The sequence below is a fragment of the Procambarus clarkii genome, chromosome 72 (assembly GCF_040958095.1).
Source record: "Procambarus clarkii isolate CNS0578487 chromosome 72, FALCON_Pclarkii_2.0, whole genome shotgun sequence".
Classification (NCBI taxonomy): domain Eukaryota; kingdom Metazoa; phylum Arthropoda; class Malacostraca; order Decapoda; family Cambaridae; genus Procambarus; species Procambarus clarkii.
In genome coordinates, this window is record NC_091221.1 from 26,124,319 (window position 1) to 26,142,920 (window position 18,602).

The window sequence follows — 18,602 nt, forward strand, 5'->3', positions numbered from 1 at the left end:
TTTCTTTGGCATCTTTGTTTAGTTAGTTTAAATCTATGACCTTTTGTTCTTGAAGTTCCAGGTCTCGGGAAATCTTCCCTATCGATTTTATCAATTCCTGTTACTATTTTGTACATTGTGATTTTATCACCTCTTTTTGTTGTCTTCTAGTTTTGGCATATTTAATGCCTCTGACCTCTCCACATAGCTCTTGCCCTTTAGTTCTGGGAGCCACTTAGTAGCATGTCTTTGCACCTTTTCCAGTTTGTTGATGTGCTTCTTAAGATATGGGCACCACACAACCGCTGCATATTCTAGCCTTGGCCGAAAAAAACTCGAACAATTTCTTTAGTATTTCGCCATCCATGTATTTAAACAAAATTCTGAAGTTAGAAAGCGTGGCATAGGCTCCTCACACAACGTTCTTTATGTGGGCCTCAAGTGATAGTTTTCTATCTAGAATCAACCCTAGACCTCTTTCTTTTATCAGAATTATATAAAGATTTCTCACATAATTTGTAGGTTGTGTGGGATCTATGTTCTATTCCACATTCCATAACATGGCATTTATTCACATTAAATTTCATTTGCCAAGTGGTGCTCCATATACTTATTTTGTCCAGGTCTTCTTGAAGGGCATGACAATCATCTAAATTTCTTATCCATCCCATTATCTTAGCATCATCAGCAAACATGTTTATATAATTCTGTATTCCTACTGGTAGATCATTTATGTAGACAATGAACATTTCTGGTGCATGTACTGTGGTACTCCACTTGTGACACTTCTCCAGTCCGATTGCCTCTGATTACTGCCCTCATTTTTCTATCAGTCAGAAAATTTTTCATCCATGTTAGAAGCTTAAGTGTCACCCATCCAAAATTTTCTAGTTTCCAGAACAACCTCTTATGTGGAACTCTGTCGAAAGCCTTTTTTATGTCTAGATAGATGCAGTCAACCCAACTACCTTTTTCCTTTAAAATCTCTGTGGCTCAATCATAGAAACTGAGTAAATTCGATACACAGGATCTTCCAGATCGAAAACAATACTGTCTGTGTGATATTATATAATTTCTCTCCAGGTGTTCTACCCATTTAGTTTTTATTATTTTTTGTTTTTGTTTTCAATCCTTTCACTGTTACACTTGTCAATGATTCAGGTCTATAACTGAGAGAGGTGGGGTCTTCCCTGTTGCCACTTTTGTAGATTGGAACTATGTTAGCCTTTTTCCACATGTTTGCTATGACTCCTGTACACAGGGATGCCTGAAAGATCAGGTGAAGTGGAAGGCTGAGCTCAGATGCACATTTTCTCAGAACCCATGGTGAAACTCCATCTGGACCAACTGCTTTGTTCTTACTTAGCTACTTTAGCATATTTTCCACTTCATCTCTAGACACCTCTATACGCTCTATGATGTTCTCAGAAATTCTTATTGTGTCTGGTTCTCTTAAGATTTCATTTTGTATAAACACACTTTGGAACTTTTGGTTTAATGTTTCACACATTGCATTATCATTTTCTGTGAATCTGTTTCCTATTTTCAACCTCTGGATATTATCCTTTACCTGCAATTTGTTGTTTATGAATTTGTAGAATAGGCCCAGTTCTGTTTTACATTTATCCATTATCCCTTTTTAAAAATTTCTTTCTGCCTCTTCCCTTACTGCTGTATAGTTGTTTCTCGCATCTTTGTATCGCTGGTATGATTGGGGGTTTGGCTTCTTTCTATTTTGATACCTGCTTGATGGGGTTCTGCTCTTCTACTCCCCAAGCCAGGCTCGACTTGTGAGAGTTTGGTCCACCAGGCTGTTGCTTGGAGCGGCCCGCAGGGCCACATACCCACCACAGCCCGGCTGATCCGGAACTTCTCTTAGAAAACAGTCCAGTTTTCTCCTGAAGATGTCCACGGTTGTTCCGGCAATATTTCTTATAGTCGCTGGGAGGACGTTGAACAACCGCGGACCTCTGATGTTTATACAGTGCTCTCTGATTGTGCCTGTGGCACCTCTGCTCTTCACTGGTTCAATCTTGCATTTTTTTCCATATCGTTCACTCCAGTACGTTGTTATTTTACTGTGTAGATTTGGGACCTGGCCCTCCAGTATCTTCCATGTGTATATTATTTGGTATCTCTCTCGTCTCCTTTCTAGAGAGTACATTTGGAGAGCTTTGAGACGATCCCAATAATTTAGGTGTTTTATCTCGTCTATGCGTGCCGTATATGTTCTCTGTATTCCCTCTATTTCAGCAATCTCTCCTGCTCTGAAGGGGGAAGTGAATACTGAGCAGTACTCGAGACGGGACAACATAAGTGACTTGAAGAGTACAACCATTGTGATGGGATCCCTGGATTTGAAAGTTCTCGTAATCCATCCGATCATTTTTCTGGCTGACGCAATATTTGCTTGGTTATGCTCCCTAAACATTAGATCGTCGGACATCATTATTCCCAAATCCTTGACATGCTGTTTTTCTACTATGGGAAGATTCGATTGTGTTTTGTACCCTGTATTATGTTTCAGATCCTCATTTTTGCCATACCTGAAATTTATCACTGTTAAACATCATGTTATTTTCTGCTGCCCAATCGAAAACTTTGTTGACATCTGCTTGTAGTTTTTCAATGTCTTTCATTCCATTTTTGTGTCTTTTGGTCTGTGGCCCTCTCTCAATTTCTGTTGAACCAATCCTGTTTTCTGGCCCTGCATCTCTGTTTTGGTATGAATGTTTGTGTGCCTTCATTGTATATTTTGCAAAATTTGGCATACATTTAATTTACTTCCCTGTCTAGCAACAAGTCTGCCTAATTACTTATTAAAAAAAAATTGAAGTTCCCCATAGTGACCTCTCTCTCTTGAAATCAAGTTTATCAACTGTTTCAATGTCCCCATTTTCTGTGTGTGTGTGTTTGGAGGCTAAGCTTGCTGATACCATGTGTGTGTGTGTTTGGAGGCTAAGCTTGCTGATACCATGTGCGTGTGTGTGTGTTTGGAGGCTAAGCTTGCTGATACCATGTGTGTGTGTGTGTTTGGAGGCTAAGCTTGCTGATACCATTTGTGTGTGTGTGTGTTTGGAGGCTAAGCTTGCTGATACCATGTGTGTGTGTGTGTGTTTGGAGGCTAAGCTTGCTGATACCATGTGTGTGTGTGTGTGTTTGGAGGCTAAGCTTGCTGATACCATGTGTGTGTGTGTGTGTGTGTGTGCTTAGAGGCTAAGCTTGCTGATACCATGTGTGTGTGTGTATTTGGAGGCTAAGCTTGCTGATACCATTTGTGTGTGTGTGTTTAGAGGCTAAGCTTGCTGATACCATGTGTGTATTTGGAGGCTAAGCTTGCTGATACCATGTGTGTGTGTGTTTGGAGGCTAAGCTTGCTGATACCATGTGTGTGTGTGTGTGTTTGGAGGCTAAGCTTGCTGATACCATGTGTGTGTGTGTTTGGAGGCTAAGCTTGCTGATACCATGTGTGTGCGTGTGTTTGGAGGCTAAGTTTGCTAACACCGTGTGTGTACTCACCTGTTTAAATAATAATAGGGGTGTGTACCACCTCTGGTGCAATTGTAGGGACCCACAGCCTTGAAGAAAATAGAGTATTCAGAGAAGACCTTGTGGATTCTCACTGAACACTAATCTTTTCTTCTCCTATCACCCCTCTTATTTTGTTTTATGCTGTATTCTATTATATATCATATAAATACATAGCCAAATGGCAATATTTATTATGTCTATACAAAAAGAAGACATCCACTTTATTTTTTTTCTCTCCTTTGTTTCTATGTGGATTTTGTTGTGACTAATGATTCTCCTCCTTCCCATCAACAGGTCTTCCTCACTGGGCTTGCTCGGCTTTTGTGTTACTGTGAGGGTGCCATCATCGTTTACCCTTCAAGACTGACTCATGCTGGCATTGCATTTGTGGACTTCCCTTCACAGTAAACAGTCCTTCTCCATATGGTGATTGTCCAGGGCAAGCAGGGTGTGACTGCCATCTTGGAGAAGCAGGGTCTTTTAATATGAAGAATCTTCCGTCTTCTCTACTTACGCCAGCTTGTGCCGGCCTTGCATTCTTGTTACTTCATGGCCCTTGGGCCTTTTTTATTTATTTTACATAATAAATTTTTTGATTAATACCCGTGTTTCACAAGAGATCCTTAACATTTTAAGCACCAATTGTATTGACTAATGTACGTCTTGTAACCTTTAAGACATAAATAGACAAGACATAGATAAATGAGTGAATAATACTGAGTGACTAGGTTAGGGCGAGGAACATAGTACAGTGTCTGGCTTTGGAAGAATGCCTACTGTTTTAGAAACCTTATTGCCATGATCATAATCGTATGGGTTAAAAAGCATCTGTTGTCACTCCCACACTGTGGCTTGTTGAGCTTGAAACCTTTGCTCCTTGTTCGTGTTACATCTGACCTTTTGAAGAAATTGTATGAATCAATATCCTCCAAATTGTTCAGTATTTTAAAGGTTTCGCTCTATTACTCTATCATTTGCATATATCTAAGCATATAGATTAGATATAGATTTAGATTAGATTTTTTATTCAGGTAAAGGTACATACATTGCAGATGAGTTACAAAGGGAAAGACATTGAATAGAGTTCACTAGCTCTATTGGAAGAGAAACGTCTGCAAGACAAGTGTGGGCAAAAATTAAGGTAGCAGCGGCTCACAACGACCCCCAACGGCTTCATTTTGTATCTTCTCCAACTTGCCCATCCTACCTTTACCAAAACAAGAAATGACAGGTGCAGCATAATCAATAAGAAATCTTACAGTACTCAAGTACATCATTCGTAGCACTTGGACTCCCACTCCTTTCCACAGCATGCCAAGGCCTTCAGAGGTTGTAATCTCTTCCGACATTGACTCAACAGTCTGTTCATCTCAGTTTCCAAACTCTCATAGGTATATCCAACATATATGCCTAAATATTTATATATATTAACTATATTTTTACCGTTTATTTCCAATATAATGGGCCTCCGACTTCTACATTCAAACTTTAGTTTTGTCTTCATTAACCACTAGTCCCATGTGGTGACACTGGTTTCCGAAATTGTCCAACACTGTTTGAATCTTTGAAATATCTTTGCCCTGAAACAAAATATCATCAGCATATATGATTGGAGTTACCCAATTTGAGTATTTCTCAGATGCTATCTTATTCATTAGTACATAAAACAGGGTGAGACTCAACACTCCTCCCTGAGGTGTGCAGAGTTCTTGACCTTGATACCTTGAACCATACAACCTTGATACCACACCTGAGCCTTCCTTTCCTGAAGATAATCCCCTATCCAGCGCAATAATCTCCCTTCAACACCAAGACCAGCTAATTCATATAAAATAACCTCTTTGTTGGCTTTATCAAAAGCTCCTTATAAATCAATAAAAATTCTATAATAATCATTACCATTAGCTAGACATTTAATAATACAGTCAGAGGTACTTTTTCCTCTGAGGAACCCGAAAAATTATTAGACAGCTGATCACCTATTATATTCAAAAGTTTATTTAAAATGATCCTCTCCATCATTTTACAAAAACACGAGGTTAAAGACACAGGTCTGTACTCTCCATTGGCTTTAGGGATAAGGATGATCATAGTTCTTTTTCATTTACTGGGAATTCTGCCCTCTTTATAACTAATATTAAAGAGGTCTAACAGCAGGCTTTTCGTCATAATGGCAAGTTCATTAAGTATTTCATAAGTTACTCCATCCTCCCCAGGGGGCGGTAGATTTCCCAACTTTAATCGCCGTTATTAGTTCTTCTCTGGTAATACCTGTGCAAGTGACATCACCACTGTTACCTGCTGTAAGTATAAAATCCTTTCTTAGATCTTTCCAAGAATCAAACGACTCTCTCGTTACAGCGGGTAATTAAATGAACTAAGTTTGGCAGCTTCCGCCCATTTATTTACGAGACCTTTTGCAATTCCTTATTGGTCAGGATGTGCAACAAAATTATGCTTTTTACCCCTTATTTCATTTATGTCTTGCCAGATTTCCTTCAAGTTTGTTACTCCCAACTTTCTCTGCAAACTCCTGCCAATACTTGCTCCAAATTTCCTTTCTCTTCTCCGCACACTTTTATGGGGGATGCTTTTCTATACCAGATGTTTTCCGGTTCAATGTTGCATTAAATACATCTACCTCCTTAATTAAATCTTAATAAAATGCTTCTGCCGAAACTGGCTTATAAGTATCATACCAAGACTTAATATGACCAACAAGACCCCTTAATTCTCCCTTATTAAACTGTAAGCTTTTCCTCTGAAGGCAGGCATGCTTTTTATCTAGTTTAAGCTGTATTTGTAATGCAAAATCTCTTAGCATTTCATCCACAGTAAGACAATTCTCCTCTATGCCATCAGCATTTATCAAACAAGCATAATCTAATCTCCCTCCCCTCAGATGAGTAGGAGAGGGCTCGCCCAGCAGTTGAACATCTTCATGTTCAACATGTTCATCTTCATGTTCAGAATGTTACCATCCCTATCCCCAGTTTCCTGGAGTGCTGCTATGTTAATATTCTCTCTAAGAGTATAATAGTGTACATCCACCGCTCTAGTTTTTAATCCATTAACGTTCCAAGATAATATTATCAATCTACTTTCATCCATGAACTCCGTAATATTTTTTCTTTCTCCTCACTTGCACAACTACTACTAACATCGAAGGTAATAGTATTCATATCTATTTTCTTTGTTATTTCTGTATACCTTTTTACTTTAACGAAGGTACCCCCCAGGTGTAGGGAGGAATGATCTTTTCCAGGTATATTTTGAAAATCAGCATCGTTTTGCCACGTACCGCTTCGGTGGGTAGGCGGTTCCATGAGTTAATAACTATGTGGGTGAAAAAGTATCTCCTGTAACTGGTAACTGGCTATTCAGACGAAGGACTTCGGGTAGATGTAGTTTACATGGACCTGAACAACGGTCGTAGTCTGCTGTCTGCTCTGTGTCGAGGCTGTAGCGTCTTGGGTCGATTAGAACTGTACACGCCGAGTGCTACATTCTTGACTGGAGATTGTACTGTGTGCTATTCGATTGATTGATGAAGATTAAGCCACCCAAGAGGTGACACGGGCATGAATACCCCGTAAGTGGTGGCCCTTTTGAGCCATTACCAATATCAAGAGCTGATACTGGAGATCTGTGGAGGTGCGACTGCACCCTGCGTGACGGGAGATGTCTCCCGTGTGGTGTGTGCTATTCTGATTTATTTATAAAGATTAAGCCACCCAAGAGGTGGCACGGGCATGAATAGCCCGTAATGTGCTATTCTCAAGTCGCTTGCTTATGTACGGTGACGACACCTCACAGTAAGATAAAGAAGAGTGGAAAACCGTTACCTGTAAATAGGGATAGGATTAATGCTTGTGTAATTAGTTATGCCATTATGATGATGAGATAATGGAGTATAAGGATTACTCGATCACTACATCACCTTCAACTATTACTAGGGGAACTATTCCATGGTCCAGCGATTTTCTGAAAAGGAGTTTCACTGGCAAGCATAGTGAATTAAGAGCATAAGAATAAAGGCAACTGCAGAAGGCCTATTGGCCCATACGAGGCAGCTCCTATCTATAACCACCCAAACCCACTCATATACATGTCCAACCCACGCTTGAAACAATCGAGGGACCCCACCTCCACCACGTTACGCGGTAATTGGTTCCACAAATCAACAACCCTGTTGCCAAACCAGTATTTACCCAAGTCTTTCCTAAATCTAAACTTATCCAATTTATACCCATTGTTTTGTGTTCTGTCATGTGTTGATACTTTTAATACCCTACTAATATCCCCTTTGTTATGTCCATTCATCCACTTGTAAACCTCTATCATATCACCCCTAACTCTTCGCTTTTCCAGTGAATGCAATTTAAGCTTTGTTAATCTTTCTTCATATAAAAGATTTCTATTTTGGGGAATTAACATAGTCACCCTACTCTAGACACGTTCAAGTGAATTTATATTCATTCTATAATATGGCGACCAAAACTGAACTGCATAATGTAAATGGGGCCTAACCAGAGCAAGATATAGCTGAAGAACCACACCAGGTGTCTTGTTACTAACACTTCGATTAATAAATCCCAGTGTCCTATTTGCCTTATTACGAGCATTCATGCATTGATCCTTTTGTTTTAAATTCTTACTAATCATAACTCCCAGATCCCTTTCACAATCCGACTTCGCAATCTCAACACCATCTAGCTCATATCTTGTAACTATCATCATTACCTAGTCTCAAAACTTTACATTTATCAGCATTAAACTGCATCTGTCAATCTTTTGACCATTTCAAAACCCTATTTAGATCAACTTGAAGTGATAGTGAGTCTTCTTCCGTGTTAATTTCCCTACCTATTTTTGTATCATCTGCAAATTTGCAAATGTTGCTACTCAACATAAGAACACAAGAACACAAGAACAAAGGCAACTGCAGAAGGCCCACCGGCCCATACGAGGCAGCTCCTACCTACAACCACCCAATTAATTTGCCAGTTCCTTTACGACTTGGGACTTAAATCCATTTACACTTTGGGCTTCTGAGTCTTTTAGTTTGTCAATGCTCTTCCTGATTGTGTCGCGTGTAATTGGTATTTCTCTTAATTCATTCTCCTTACCTCCGACAAACATTTGTGTTGGTGATGGGATGTCATTCAAGCTTTCTAGTGTTAACACTGATGTTAGGTATTCATTGAGAGTGTTTGCCGCCCTTTTATGATACAACTTAAAATTGTAGTCTCATCTTTTATGGGTCCTACGGAGTCAGTTCTTTGTTTGGGTTTTACTTCGTATATACTTGCCCGAAACGCTATGCGTATTAGTGGCTTTAGGTATTGTATTTTAAATTTTAAAATTTTGCCCCGAGGTGCGAGTTTATTGGGAGTACTTAGCTGTATCATTAGCAAGGTAATTAACTATAGTTTGCTGTCCTCCGTCCTTTAACAAATCCATTGACCCCTCCCCTAACCTGCCTATTTTGTGCAATAGTCGGTTTAGGATGATCCTTTCAAGCATCTTCCAAGTGCATTACATGAGACTGATAGGTCTATAATTGCCAGGGTCATTGGGTTTCGGTATTGGGACCATTATTGCATGTTTCCATTGTGTGGGCAACACTCCACATAGGAATGACTTCTTAAACAGGTGGAGTAGTGGATTGCCAGACACTTCACACAGTGCATTGAGTATGTCGTAGGTGACGCCATCTTCACCAGGTGCTGTACTTTTACCCTTTTCATAGCCCCCTTTACTTCCTTGGCTGTAATTGGTTCCCCATACTCGTCATCACTAGATTGTGCTCTTGTTATCCTAATCCTTCTGTCATTATGTCGGAGGAGCTGTTCCCTGCTTACTTCTGCAGGGAGGGAGGAGGATGATGCTGCATCACTCCACTTGTGTATTAGTTCTTCAGCCTTACCCTGGGGGTCGTTGTGAGCCGCAGGCCGGGCTCTGCTCCCCTTAGCTACCTTAATTTTTGCCCACACTTGTCTTGCAGACGTTTCTCTTCCAATAGAGCTAGTGAACTCTAGTCATTGTCTTTCCCTTTGTAACTCATCTGCAATGTATGTACCTTTACCTGAATAAAAAATCTAATCTAAATCTATATCTAATCTATATGCTTAGATATATGCAAATGAGAGAGTAATAGAGCGAAACCTTTAAAATACTGAACAATTTGGAGGATATTGATTCATACAATTTCTTCAAAAGGTCAGATGTAACACGAACAAGGAGCAAAGGTTTCAAGCTCAACAAGCCACAGTGTGGGAGTGACAACAGATGCTTTTTAACCCATACGATTATGATCATGGCAATAAGGTTTCTAAAACAGTAGGCATTCTTCCAAAGCCAGACACTGTACTATGTTCCTCGCCCTAACCTAGTCACTCAGTATTATTCACTCATTTATCTATGTCTTGTCTATTTATGTCTTAAAGGTTACAAGACGTACATTAGTCAATACAATTGGTGCTTAAAATGTTAAGGATCTCTTGTGAAACACGGGTATTAATCAAAAAATTTATTATGTAAAATAAATAAAAAAGGCCCAAGGGCCATGAAGTAACAAGAATGCAAGGCCGGCACAAGCTGGCGTAAGTAGAGAAGACGGAAGATTCTTCATATTAAAAGACCCTGCTTCTCCAAGATGGCAGTCACACCCTGCTTGCCCTGGACAATCACCATATGGAGAAGGACTGTTTACTGTGAAGGGAAGTCCACAAATGCAATGCCAGCATGAGTCAGTCTTGAAGGGTAAACGATGATGGCACCCTCACAGTAACACAAAAGCCGAGCAAGCCCAGTGAGGAAGACCTGTTGATGGGAAGGAGGAGAATCATTAGTCACAACAAAATCCACATAGAAACAAAGGAGAGAAAAAAATAAAGTGGATGTCTTCTTTTTGTATAGACATAATAAATATTGCCATTTGGCTATGTATTTATATGATATATAATAGAATACAGCATAAAACAAAATAAGAGGGGTGGTAGGAGAAGAAAAGATTAGTGTTCAGTGAGAATCCACAAGGTCTTCTCTGAATACTCTTTATTTTCTTCAAGGCTGTGGGTCCCTACAATTGCACCAGAGGTGGTACACACCCCTATTATTATTTAAACAGGTGAGTACACACACGGTGTTAGCAAACTTAGCCTCCAAACACACACACACACATGGTATCAGCAAGCTTAGCCTCCAAACACACACACACACACATGGTATCAGCAAGCTTAGCCTCCAAACACACACACACACACATGGTATCAGTAAGCTTAGCCTCCAAACACACACACACATGGTATCAGCAAGCTTAGCCTCCAAATACACACATGGTATCAGCAAGCTTAGCCTCTAAACACACACACACAAATGGTATCAGCAAACTTAGCCTCCAAACACACACACACACATGGTATCAGCAAGCTTAGCCTCCAAACACACACACACACACACATGGTATCAGCAAGCTTAGCCTCCAAACACACACACACATGGTATCAGCAAGCTTAGCCTCCAAACACACACACACAGAAAATGGGGACATTGAAACAGTTGATAAACTTGATTTCAAGAGAGAGAGAACTATGGGGAACTTCAAATTTTTTTTAATAAGTAATTAGGCAGACTTGTTGCTAGACAGGGAAGTAAATTAAATGTATGCCAAATTTTGCAAAATATACAATGAAGGCACACAAACATTCATACCAAAACAGAGATGCAGGGCCAGAAAACAGGATTGGTTCAACAGAAATTGAGAGAGGGCCACAGACCAAAAGACACAAAAATGGAATGAAAGACATTGAAAAACTACAAGCAGATGTCAACAAAGTTTTCGATTGGGCAGCAGAAAATAACATGATGTTTAACAGTGATAAATTTCAGGTATGGCAAAAATGAGGATCTGAAACATAATACAGGGTACAAAACACAATCGAATCTTCCCATAGTAGAAAAACAGCATGTCAAGGATTTGGGAATAATGATGTCCGACGATCTAATGTTTAGGGAGCATAACCAAGCAAATATTGCGTCAGCCAGAAAAATGATCGGATGGATTACGAGAACTTTCAAATCCAGGGATCCCATCACAATGGTTGTACTCTTCAAGTCACTTATGTTGTCCCGTCTCGAGTACTGCTCAGTATTCACTTTCCCCTTCAGAGCACGGTTGCACGGTTGTTCCTGCCGGAACAACCGTGGACATCTTCAGGAGAAAACTGGACTGTTTTCTAAGAGAAGTTCCGGATCAGCCGGGATGTTGTGGGTATGTGGCCCTGCGGGCCGCTCCAAGCAACAGCCTGGTGGACCAAACTCTCACAAGTCGAGCCTGGCCTCGGGCCGGGCTTGGGGAGTAGAAGAGCAGAACCCCATCAAGCAGGTATCAAAATAGAAAGAAGCCAAACCCCCAATCATACCAGCGATACAAAGATGCGAGAAACAACTATACAGCTGTAAGGGAAGAGGCAGAAAGAAATTTTTAAAAAGGGATAATGGATAAATGTAAAACAGAACTGGGCCTATTCTACAAATTCATAAACAACAAATTGCAGGTAAAGGATAATATCCAGAGGTTGAAAATAGGAAACAGATTCACAGAAAATGATAATGCAATGTGTGAAACATTAAACCAAAAGTTCCAAAGTGTGTTTATACAAAATGAAATCTTAAGAGAACCAGACACAATAAGAATTTCTGAGAACATCATAGAGCGTATAGAGGTGTCTAGAGATGAAGTGGAAAATATGCTAAAGTAGCTAAGTAAGAACAAAGCAGTTGGTCCAGATGGAGTTTCACCATGGGTTCTGAGAAAATGTGCATCTGAGCTCAGCCTTCCACTTCACCTGATCTTTCAGGCATCCCTGTGTACAGGAGTCATAGCAAACATGTGGAAAAAGGCTAACATAGTTCCAATCTACAAAAGTGGCAACAGGGAAGACCCCACCCCTCTCAGTTATAGACCTGAATCATTGACAAGTGTAACAGTGAAAGGATTGAAAAAAACAAAAAATAATAAAAACTAAATGGGAAGAACACCTGGAGAGAAATTATATAATATCACACAGACAGTATTGTTTACGATCTGGAAGATCCTGTGTATCGAATTTACTCAGTTTCTATGATTGAGCCACAGAGATTTTAAAGGAAAAAGGTAGTTGGGTTGACTGCATCTATCTAGACATAAAAAAGGCTTTCGACAGAGTTCCACATAAGAGGTTGTTCTGGAAACTAGAAAATTTTGGATGGGTGACAGGTAAGCTTCTAACATGGATGAAAAAGTTTCTGACTGATAGAAAAATGAGGGCAGTAATCAGAGGCAATCGGACTGGAGAAGTGTCACAAGTGGAGTACCACAGTACATGCACCAGAAATGTTCATTGTCTACATAAATGATCTACCAGTTGGAATACAGAATTATATAAACATGTTTGCTGATGATGCTAAGATAATGGGATGGATAAGAAATTTAGATGATTGTCATGCCCTTCAAGAAAACCTGGACAAAATAAATATATGGAGCACCACTTGGCAAATGAAATTTAATGTGAATAAATGCCATGTTATGGAATGTGGAATAGAACATAGATCCCACACAACCTACAAATTATGTGAGAAATCTTTATATAATTCTGATAAAAGAAAGAGGTCTAGGGTTGATTCTAGATAGAAAACTATCACTTGAGGCCCACATAAAGAACGTTGTGTGAGGAGCCTATGCCATGCTTTCTAACTTCAGAATTTTGTTTAAATACATGGATAGCGAAATACTAAAGAAATTGTTCACGAGTTTTGTTCGGCCAAGGCTAGAATATGCAGCGGTTGTTTGGTGCCCATATCTTAAGAAGCACATCAACAAACTGGAAAAGGTGCAAAGACATGCTACTAAGTGGCTCCCAGAACTAAAGGGCAAGAGCTATGTGGAGAGGTCAGAGGCATTAAATATGCCAAAACTAGAAGACAACAAAAAGAGGTGATAAAATCACTATGTACAAAATAGTAACAGGAATTGATAAAATCGATAGGGAAGATTTCCCGAGACCTGGAACTTCAAGAACAAAAGGTCATAGATTTAAACTAACTAAACAAAGATGCCAAAGAAATATAAAAAAATTTCCTTTCGCATACAGAGTGGTACACGGTTGGAACAAGTTAAGTGAGAAGGTGGTGGCGGCCAAGACCGTCAGTAGTTTCAAAGCATTATGTGACAAAGAGTGCTGGGTAGACGGGACACCACGAGCGTAGCTCTAATCCTGTAACTACACTTAGGTAACTACATTTGGTGTCAGCAAGCTTACCGTCGAAACACACAGAAACAGCCTGCCTATTATTCAAGGCCTTCTCTGAGTACTCTCTATTTTCTTCTCTGAGGCTATGGGTCCCTAATCTTGCACCAGAGGTGGTACAACTTTTAAGTTTTTAACTACTGCACTGAGCACCTGATTTTGGCAAAGAATTCTTAGTGCAATTGTCAAGGACATAGTTCTGGTATTTTTTTGTTTATAAATATTCAGGTATAGTTAATGTCAAAATGTTTCAAAACTCAACAATTTATATTTCAAAACAAAAAAAGTAATGAAAACATTACAAAACATTAAAATATAGCCTAATTAATTAATTAATAAAATATTACAACTCTCAGAATGTCTAAAGGTGCTTTGAGCAATGAAGAAGTTAATTTTATATATATAATATTATATATATAATATATATTTACCTGTGACTACTGCTTAGCAAAAATTTGATCTCTGTGAAAATTGGTCTCGTCATTGCTAGGAGATATTTTAAGACCATGATTTGCTGTGGATGGCACTGTAGTCTTCAAGTCATCAATCTAAAAATAGAGGTAATCTTTTAAAATGTAAATTTTGTATAAAAAAAATGCAAAAATAAATTGCAAGAATAATATGAAGTTATTATACAATTTTTTTTTAATTATTTAAATATTTGTGAGACATTATTAAGAAATGTATGAAGTACAGATTCTCTAAGACCTGATATGTATCTGCTTATGTTCCACCACATTACATTCAGGGCTGAAGAGAAAACACAGCCAGTAAGGTAATGATCACTTAGGATGGACTGGGATGCTACATGTAGGTGGGGGCTAAGCTGCGTGAGGCTAGGATGCCCAGCCTGCCTTGTCTAGGCTGGGCTGGGCTAGGCAACACTAGGAAGGAGTCAACAAATCTCTGGAGTGCCTTACTTTTCCTGATATCCTTAAAAAAGCAAGAATGATGCCATTTTATAAAGGAGGCGAGACAGCAGAAATAAACAATTAGAGAAAAATATCAAATCTACTTATACTTTCAAAAATATTTGATTTTTTTTTTTTACGAACATTTCTTCCTACTTTGTAAAATTCAACATGAATACAAACACACACACACATCCCTAGGAAGCAGCCCATAGCAACTGTCTAACTCCCAGGTACTTATTTACTGTTAGGTGAACCAGATATAGAGAATAACCACAAAATCTTGTAAAGCCACTAGTACACGCAGCATTTCAGGCAAGATATATAATATTAATATTATATATATATATATATATATATATATATATATATATATATATATATATATATATATATATATATATATATATATATATATATATATATATATACCTGTATATAACTGAAAACTCACACCCCAGAAGTGACTCGAACCCATATGCTATGCCCAAGATTACCATCCGAGTGCCAGCGGGGAAGTGGGTCAAATAGCCTCGGCTATCACTTCCTTATGTCTGGTCGTGATGGTCAAGCGGATTAAGGCGTCCCTGTACATACCAGTTGCGTTGCTCCTGGCAGTATTGGGTTCGAGTCACTTCTGGGTTGTGAGTTTTCAGTTGCATATTATCCTGGGGACCATTCAGGCTTGTTCGCATTTGTGTTCCTCACGTGTTGCCCCAAAAATGAGGTGATTTGATAAAATGCTATGCCCAAGATTACCATCCGAGTGCCAGCGGGGAAGTGGGTCAAATAGCCTCGGCTATCACTTCCTTATGTCTGGTCGTGATGGTCAAGCGGATTAAGGCGTCCCTGTACATACCAGTTGCGTTGCTCCTGGCAGTATGGGTTTGAGTCACTTCTGGGGTGTGAGTTTTCAGTTGCATATTGTCCTGGGGACCATTCAGGCTTGTTCGCATATATATATATATATATATATATATATATATATATATATATATATATATATATATATATATATATATATATATATATATATATATATATATGTCGTACCTAGTAGCCAGAACGCACTTTTCAGCCTACTATGCAAGGCCCGATTTGCCTAATAAGGCAAGTTTTCATGAATTAATTGTTTTTCGACTACCTAACCTACCTAACCTAACCTAACATAACTTTTTCGGCTACCTAACCTAACCTAGCCTATAAAGATAGGTTAGGTTAGGTTAGGTAGGGTTGGTTAAATTTGGTCATATATCTACGTTAATTTTAACTCCAATAAAAAAAATTGACCTCATACATAATGAAATGGGTAGCTTTATCATTTCATAAGAAAAAAATTACAGAAAATATATTAATTCAGAAGAACTTGGCTTATTAGACAAATCGGGCCTTGCATAGCAGGCTGAGAAGTGCGTTCTGGCTACTAGGTACGACATATATATATATATATATATATATATATATATATATATATATATATATATATATATATATATATATATATATATATATATATGAATACATACATACGGGACAAAGAGCCAGAGCTCAACCACCGCAAGCACAACTAGGTGAGTACACACACACACACACATTATATATATATATATATATATATATATATATATATATATATATATATATATATATATATATATATATATATTATATATATATATATATGAGTGTCAGACGATGGAGGAATGATTTTTTTAAATTTAATTTATATAAAAAATTATTCCTTCTGAAGATGTTTTAATATATGAAAGTACTTAAGGAAATTCCTGTTTCAATTCTTCCTCCGTGGTCTGACACTGTCACATTTTTCATCAAGTGTTAATTTTTGTGATTTACACACACGTGGCATGTTTACACACACATTATTTATATTAATATATATATGTCGTACCTAATAGCCAGAACGCACTTCTCTGCCTACTATGCAAGGCCCGATTTGCCTAATAAGCCAAGTTTTCATGAATTAATTGTTTTTCGACTACCTAACCTACCTAACCAAACGTAACCTAACTTTTTCAGCTACCTAACCTAACCTAACCTAAAAAGATAGGTTAAGTTAGGTTAGGTAGGGTTGGTTAGGTTTGGTCATATATCTACATTAATTTTAACTCCAATAAAAAAATATTGACCTCATACATAATGAAATGGGTAGCTTTATCATCTCATAAGAAAAAAAATTGAGAAAATATAATAATTCAGGAAAACTTGGCTTATTAGGCATATCAGGCCTTGCATAGTAGGCCGAGAAGTGCGTTCTGGCTACTAGGTACGACATATATATATATACATATATATATATATATATATATATATATATATATATATATATATATATATATATATATATATATTATATATATATATATATATGGAACCCTCAACCCTATAAGTGGAGGGTTCCTACATACTCAACCAGAGGTGGTACCCTCTATATATTAATAAAAAGGCAAGGCTATGCTAAATCTAGGCAGGGATTGGCTTGGCTAAGCTGGTCAGGGCTTGGCTAGGGTAGGAAGGACTGGTCATGTTTAAAAGCAAGGCAGGGTTAGGCTAGGCAAGACTAGGTAAGGGTATACTGGGATAGGCTTGGCTACGGTAGGCTAGGAAGAGGTAAACTAGGATAAGCAAGGCTGTGCAAGCACTATGCACAGCTAGAATGAACTATGCTAAGATGGTTTAAGCTGGGCTAGGTTAGGATAAGCTGAATTATGCAGGGCCCCGATTGACCAGTGGAGTCTAATAGTCTAACCTTCTAGCTAGTTTGCTGACCTAAGAGTGTAAATGCCTAGCCCTAACCTGAGATATATACAAGAGTTGTTACATTCTTGTACAGCCACTAGTACGAGTAGCGTTTCGGGCAGGTCCCTGGAATACGATCCCCGCCGCGAAGAATCGTTTTTTCATCCAAGTACACATTTTACTGTTGCGTTAAACAGAGGCTACAGTTAAGGAATTGCGCCCAGTAAATCCTCCCCGGCCAGGATACGAACCCATGACATAGCGCTCGCGGAACGCCAGGCGAGTGTCCTACCACTACACCACCTGCTGCAATATTATTATAAAAGAAATATTACTTATTATAATCGTAAATACTAAATACCTGTTGTGTTGATTTAGGGGCGACGACGATCGTCGGATCGGATGCGAGTCACAGGTGGCCTACACCAATGCTTTCTAAGGCGTCCCTCTCATAACAAAAACAAATCCGTGCATTCATACACAAACAGAGATCCCGTGGTTATGCGAATACTTGCAATTCTTTTACTTAAAATAATAACAATTAGATTAATAATAATTAACATAATTTTTACTCAAGATTCATAAAAATCATTAATACTATTTTAAAAGAAGATTTATAAGACATCTAAAAACAGATATACAGACTTTGTGTGATATTTATTTCAACATTATATATTAATAGAATGTTGTAACTATTATTTTTAAATATTAGGTAGTTTCCAGCTACGTTTATCGCATATAAACGTTGCAAAAAGATTTTAGACTGAATTAACACATTACACATTTATGGAGTAATTAACAACAAAACAATCTTTATTTTCATTGCAGAACATATATCAGAGCATACTAGTGACTCATACATTTAAAATAGTGTGATTTTTAAACAATTCGGTTGTAAACCCGCAGAACAGCCTACCCGCCAAAGACGTAACATAAGAAATGGTATATAATTCATTATTTTAAATTACATATATAATCATTAATAATTTTCGGCAGCTATCGAGGTTCTCCATAGGTAAATTCCTGTACTCTAACAAGATGCTACTTGCTGTTTAGCTGTTTAAATTCTTGGAAAATTGTAATGACCAGCGACATAAAATATAACAATGAAATAATAGGAGGTAACTGTAGG

General features: G+C 38.2%; 2 long non-coding RNA genes across 2 annotated transcripts in view; one reads left to right on the forward strand and one right to left on the reverse strand.

Annotated features, from left to right (window-relative positions):
* Window positions 1-4,112, forward strand: part of LOC138356494 (uncharacterized) — a 7,564-nt gene extending 3,452 nt beyond the window's left edge. Inside the window, exon 3 of the long non-coding RNA XR_011224477.1 lies at window positions 3,805-4,112. This is a non-coding gene — a long non-coding RNA (uncharacterized lncRNA). The remainder of the gene's footprint in view (window positions 1-3,804) is intronic.
* Window positions 4,113-10,027: 5,915 nt separating this feature from the next.
* LOC138356495 (uncharacterized) lies at window positions 10,028-17,945 on the reverse strand. The gene is made up of 3 exons (XR_011224478.1): window positions 17,832-17,945; window positions 14,234-14,350; window positions 10,028-10,335 (listed from the first exon to the last, which is right to left on the reverse strand). It is a non-coding gene; the product is annotated as an uncharacterized lncRNA (long non-coding RNA).
* Between the last annotated feature and the right edge of the window lie 657 nt (window positions 17,946-18,602).